We start from the raw sequence: 6,859 nt of genomic DNA on the forward strand, positions 1-6,859 counted from the left end.
TCTTGCTCCATAGTAAGAGAGTCCAGATGCTAAACTGGCCTGCCTGCAATCCAGACCTGTCTCCCATTTAAAACATTTGGCGCATTATGAAGCGCAAAATATGACTTTGAACTGCTGAGCAACTGAAATTGTATATCAGGCAAAAATGGAACATTTCTTTCAAAACTACAGCAGTTGGTCTCCTCAGTTCCGAAAAGTTTAGAGTGTTGTTAAAAGTAAAGCTGATGCAACACAGTGATAAACATGCCCCTGTCCCAACTTTTCTGAAACACGTTGCTGACATCAAATTCAAAATGAGCAGATATTTTTTTCCCAAACCAGTAAAATTTCTCAGTTTCAACATCATTCTATATTGTTGTACTGCACTATCGGCATTCATATTGCTCCATCTTTGACTTTCTGCTTGAGCTTGCATTCTACGGATAAACATCGGATAACACGATGAAGATCCCCTTATGAAGATCCTCTTTCCTTCTGCTTAACTCTGACAAGAATGAAGTACTTGTGCTAGGACCACATGCAGCTAGAAGTAAGTTTTCTGATTCCACAGTAACTCTGGATGGCCTTTCTGTTTCTTCACGTGCAGCAGTAAAAGACCTCAGAGTGATTATTGACCCCAGTCTTTCATTCGAAACTCACATTGATAACATTACCCGGATAGCTTTCTTTCACCTCAGAAATATTGCGAAGATAAGAAATTTAATATCACTAAATGATGCGGAAAAACTAGTTCATGCTTTTGTTACCTCCAGGTTGGATTACTGTAATGCCTTACTGTCTGGATGTTCCAATAAGTGCATAAACAAGCTCCAGTTAGTTCAAAATGCAGCAGCAAGAGTCCTTACTAGAACTAGAAAATATGACCATATCACCCCTGTCTTATCCACACTGCATTGGCTCCCAATCAAATTTCGTATTGATTATAAAATACTATTGACCTTTAAAGCACTGAATGGTCTCGCACCACAGTACCTGACTGAACTTCTGCTCCTCTATGACCCACCACGCCTACTTAGATCAAAAGGTGCAGGCTATCTGCTGGTACCTCGTATAGTGAAGGCTACATCAGGGGGCGGAGCCTTTTCTTACAAAGCCCCACATTTATGGAACAACCTTACAAGTAATGTTCGGGAATCAGACACAGTCTCAGCGTTTAAGTCTAGGCTGAAAACATATGTTTAGTCAAGCCTTTTGTTAATGGTGTTTATGAGGTAAAGGAGTAGATCTGGAAGGTTGTCAGACATAGTGTGTTTTGGTAAACTGGGATGTATAGATGCTGTCAGTCCCCACTCGCTTGCTCACTCGAGTTTGTTGACAGTGTACTGGCTGCTGCGTTATGTCCTGGGGCTCCCTCATGCCTGTGTTACCTTCTGGCTCTCCCCTTTTAGTTATGCTGTCATAGTTAGTTGCCGGAGTCCCTGCTTGTACTCAGTGCAATATGTATACTGTTCCTACTTATTCAGGTGACATCAGGCATACCTAACAACCTGTGTTCCCCCCCCCCCCCCCCCCAAATCTGTCCCTCTGAGTTACATGTTGGTCCTGGGATCGAGATGCTGACCTCTTCTGCTCCTCGGACCTGCCTGATCCATCCTGGTGCCCTATGTCTGGTTGGAGTTTCATCGCATCGTTCCTGTGGAGGATGGTCCCATGTGGACAGTTGAAAGTCACACTTGGAAGACGCTCTGGACTCTTACAGTAATGCTTTTATGGCTGAGGACTACAGTTGACTTGCTAACTTTAGGACTGCAGTTGTCATGAACAGTTTTGCACTCAAGTTTCCATCAATGAAGAGTTTATAACATCAACGAAACTGACTTCATGTTAAAACTGTTAATGTTATAGTCATGTTGTCTGTTGTTGCCTGGATGAGGATGGGTTCCCTTTTGGGTCTGGTTCCTCTCGAGGTTTCTTCCTCATGTCGTCTGAGGGAGTTTTTCCTTGCCACTGTCGCCACAGGCGTGCTCACTGGGGATAGATTAGGGATAAAATTGTCTCATGTTTTAAGTCGTTCAAATTCTGTAAAGCTGCTTTGCGACAATGTTTATTGTTAAAAGCGCTATACAAATAAACTTGACTTGACTTGACGATAGACATGTGACTATAGAAGATTACTACGTTCTGCGACAGCAAGATTCGTAAGAAAACAGGATTGCATATACACAAACATTCTTCCAAGTGACTGAGGTAAACGGGATATTTCTTTTGGCTGTTAGCATGTTTCATTTACATTTCCATGACCTCTAGCATATTGTAGCGGTCCTGTGAGCGTGCCGTCGTCCTATTGGTGAATTTTCGACAAGTGTTCATGCTACCAGTGCTCGCATTCACACTATGGGATTATTATAAAATACTTCTAACCCTGCTAGAACTTCACTGTTAGCTGTATTTGGTTGCAACAATATTAAATAGCATCACATGTGCATGTTGTAATACCAGAGATGCCAGCTTATGACCAAAACTTTATTTTCTGATGTGTGATTTTATTTTTTGTGTCTGTAATACCAAAAGCTTAAGCCAACTTAAAGCGCCAGCTTGTTGCTAATGAAAGATGAACACGGAGGCATCCGTGGTGTTTTTTTTCTTCTTTCATTTTGTATAAGTCGTCTTGATTTCTGTTGAGACACACAGATGGTAGAGTCAGAATCTGGTGTCAACAGCATGAATCCATGGACCCAGTTTGGCTTGTGTTAACAGTCCAGGCTGGTGGAGATGGTGTAATGGTGTGTGGAATATTTTCTTGACACACTTTGGGCTCGTTAATATCAATGAATCATCACTTGAATGCCAGCATATTTGAGTATTGTTGCAGACCATGTGCTTCCCTTTGTCATCACAATTTACCATCTTCTAATGGTGACATCCAGCATCATAATGCACCATGTCACAAAGCAAAAGTCGTCTCAAACTGGTTTTCCGAACATGACAATGAGTTCAGTGTTCTTCAGTGACCTTCCCAGGCACCGGACCTGAATCCGATAGAGCACCTTTGGGATGTGGGAGATCCTGACCCTCTATCAGTGTAGTCTTCCTAATCAAGTGTTCAGTGAGTGTATATCCTCTCATTAAATATGCGTTTAATTAGTTACCTTTAGAAGGCCACACCTACAAGCAACATGTCTGACTTGTTAATGAGCCTATGATCATCTGGTCATGTTTCTATTTTACACTTTAGCATGTGGGAATTCATTTTTCAATGTTAATTCACTGTTTTAGTAAATAACATGGAAAATTCTGTATCATTATAATCATTACATCAATAACTTTGTTCATATCAAAAGACTAATGCTTTTGCTGCTGTGCGTTTCTTGAAAGTATAACTCCACCCACTGCATAATTTTGCTTAAAAGTGGGCTGAAGGGGAGCAAGGCAGGAGGGTGGGGAAATAACGTAAACTTCTGTGAATGAGGAGTCTCGATTATGGAGGGTAGGAGCCACACACCTCTGATTAGAGGGCGTTAACTTTTTTTAAAATAAAAATTTCATGATGTCGAGAAGTATCAAATGGTCACCTCGACAGGTTCAGGATGATTTTCAACCTATAAAATGGCAGTTTTCATAAAAATAGTCATTTTCTTAAGATTAAAGGTAGACTGCCTTTCTGATTTTTCAAGTGTAGATCATAAAAAGAATTTTCCCCAACACCCAAATATTTTTGGCTAGTGGACCGAAAGCTACTGAATTCGAATCACAGACTTCCAATTTTATTCATTTTTTTAAACAGAGAGATTAATGAATTTATTTCCACGTGGCCCTAAATTCTCAGTTATTTTTTCCTGCTTCACCATGACCCAATACAAGATATGTCATGCATCACATGGTGGGCTTTCCCCATTCACGCAAGGCATTGTGGGATGCAAATTTGAAACAGGAGAGAAAAATGGAGGACGTGAGCGTGCGAATGAAATGTGAAAGACCGACTACAGTAACGGAAAGAAAGCGAGAAGAAAAGACATTATGTTATATATGAAGGAAAGGAAACGCAGGACCAAACTAATAAATATCGGCGCTCAGCGAGCACCTTGGTGTGATCAGCTGTTCGTTTAGCGACAGAATGATGGAACTGTCAGTGCACGCTCAAAGGTAAACCTGTAGATGGCAGTAATGCAACACTGTGGATGCCAGCTGCTGTAAAACCCAAAAGAAGAGGAAGGTAAATCTGCACATGTGCGCACGGACTTCCTCTGTCTGCTTGGCTGCATGAAATGAGCGATTTCATGCATATTATTTGCTTTAATCCCCTCAAATTAAATAACTTACCAGCCACAGAACAGAATGGCCTGATATTTTGTGAGATATTACGGAAATAAACATATACCACAATGACCACATTTCAGAGTGAACTAAATTTCACCGATTTTATGAAATCGAAAGGCCGTCTCGCTTTACTATTGTGTTTCACCACAATACAGTCATACCATTTAGTTTACAGCTCAAAAAAACCCCACACATTTAAGTCTACAGTAACTTTTTAAAAATATGACTTCTCTGTATTTCATGTCAAACAGAAACAGTCTGGTTTTTGATTACGCCACATTAAGGACTGTTTATTTGGATTTTTTCCTCCTCTACCTCTCCTTACAGGTAACTGAAAATCCATTCATTCAAATCTTATCTGAATATCAGAATCATAAAATTAGACAGAAAGCACATCCATAATCTATATACAAAAAAAACAACAACAACAAAACCATACAACACCAAATCTAATTTTTAAAAAAGTACAATCTGAATGTTGCTGTATGGAGCTGAAGTTTCACAAATGAATTAAAACTGGAGATATTTTAGCGGTAAAGGTGTAATGGAAACTTCTAATAAACACTTCAAAATGCTTAGCAGTTGTCTTTTCGGTTATTTATTATAGTAGAGCTTATAAAACAAAGATATAAAACAGGAAAAGAAAGAAGACGACACCACCTCAGGTGATGCCGAGAGTGTGCACTCTGAGTTGTGTTTTAGTGGCTGTTATCTTTTATACTCTAAAGACATTCGCTTACTGCTCGCGTCTGCACGTGATTGGCTTGAGGCTTGCCCTTGAAGCTAAACATGGGTTCTTTGTTAGGGCATGCACCTGCTGTGCTCTGAGATGCGCAGCGGATGCGTGGTTAGGCCTAACATGACATGAAACATAAACAAGGCAGCCTGCTTATCACCAGCCGTTGAGCCAAGGACACAGAAACAGAGAATAGGAATGTTCATCTACTAAATTTCCTTCACAAAGGTTAACAAACTCAAGCTAATTCTTGATAAAAGTTCAGAAAACAGATGCATTTTATTCTTTAATAAAATGATTAAGTGGGGCGGCACGGTGGTGTAGTGGTTAGCGCTGTCGCCTCACAGCAAGAAGGTCCTGGGTTCGAGCCCCGGGGCCGGCGAGGGCCTTTCTGTGTGGAGTTTGCATGTTCTCCCCGTGTCCGCGTGGGTTTCCTCCGGGTGCTCCGGTTTCCCCCACAGTCCAAAGACATGCAGGTTAGGTTAACTGGTGACTCTAAATTGAGCGTAGGTGTGAATGTGAGTGTGAATGGTTGTCTGTATCTATGTGTCAGCCCTGTGATGACCTGGCGACTTGTCCAGGGTGTACCCCGCCTTTCGCCCGTAGTCAGCTGGGATGGGCTCCAGCTTGCCTGCGACCCTGTAGAAGGATAAAGCGGCTAGAGATAATGAGATGAGATGAAAATGATTAAGTAATTTAAAAGTAGTAAACCATATTAGTTTTCATTTTCTCAGTGTGAAATGTATTTGGTCCGCCAACATTCAACAAAAACAACTTCAAGCTGCTACAGTACGAGTACTACTTTTTTTTTTTAGATTTTTAAATATCACAATTTTTTTTCTTGCTGTTCTTCCATCCATATTTATCACTGAGCTCTCCATAAACATCTGGAGAGCTCAGAGCCTATTCCCTGCTGTAGAGACAAGTGAAGCCATCTGGCTGCCATCTTACCACACACATCACGTGTGTTTGATTTGTGTGTTAAACCGTATCCAGTATCTGACCAAACTTGCCCCAAGAAAAAGCATCTCCTGACTCCCCCCCCCATTACCTCCACTTATTTTCTCAACTTGACCCACATTCCTGACATAATTTATAGCCATCCCCTTCACTGTTTAGTTTTTTTTGTTCCCTTTTCCAGTTCATTTTTTCCCCAATGGCTCTTTTAGTACTGTAATTATTTTTATGGAGATTTCAGTTCTTCTTTGTACAGGAAATTATATATTGGACACCGTCCAGGAAATCAGCCGTTGAGTGGGAAATATGACCGACCCTGATTTAAGAGTACTTCTCAATATACTTGCATTCAATTTAAACAAAAATTATGGAGTTAAAACAGACAATCACACTCATTTTGTCAATTTGTGCAAGTGGGTGTGACAGGTATAGATGAGCTCCATTGTGAACTGTCCTTAGCCTGAAGGAAATGAAAATAACTCCTAACCAAACTACAACAATAACATCTCTGTTTGCATCCCTCACTGCATGTCTGCCTCAGGCGATGGTCCTTCTTTCATTTCAGCTCCTGATGCTCATTTACTCCGTTCGTTTCTTTTTGAATTTGAGCCGTTGAGCTTGAGCTCTCACATTCAATATCGAACACATCCAAACTTTGGCTTTGATCGAGTCTGGGACATTTCCATCGAAAATCTGACCCAGTCACAGAGTTCATCCCAGATATCAAGGTCAAATTTTCAACAAAAACAGACAAGACTGATTTTCTGTTCTGGTTTTTTTTCTCTTGCAAACCATCATGACGTGCTATGGTGGGGGATCGATGCAAATGGCACTGTGCACACAGACGTAATGAAAAACGATCACACGCGATCAGTACTCACAGGTGAAATGCCCGTCCACAACCTCTGA

The sequence above is a fragment of the Neoarius graeffei genome, chromosome 10, assembly GCF_027579695.1.
Source record: "Neoarius graeffei isolate fNeoGra1 chromosome 10, fNeoGra1.pri, whole genome shotgun sequence".
NCBI classification, from domain to species: domain Eukaryota; kingdom Metazoa; phylum Chordata; class Actinopteri; order Siluriformes; family Ariidae; genus Neoarius; species Neoarius graeffei.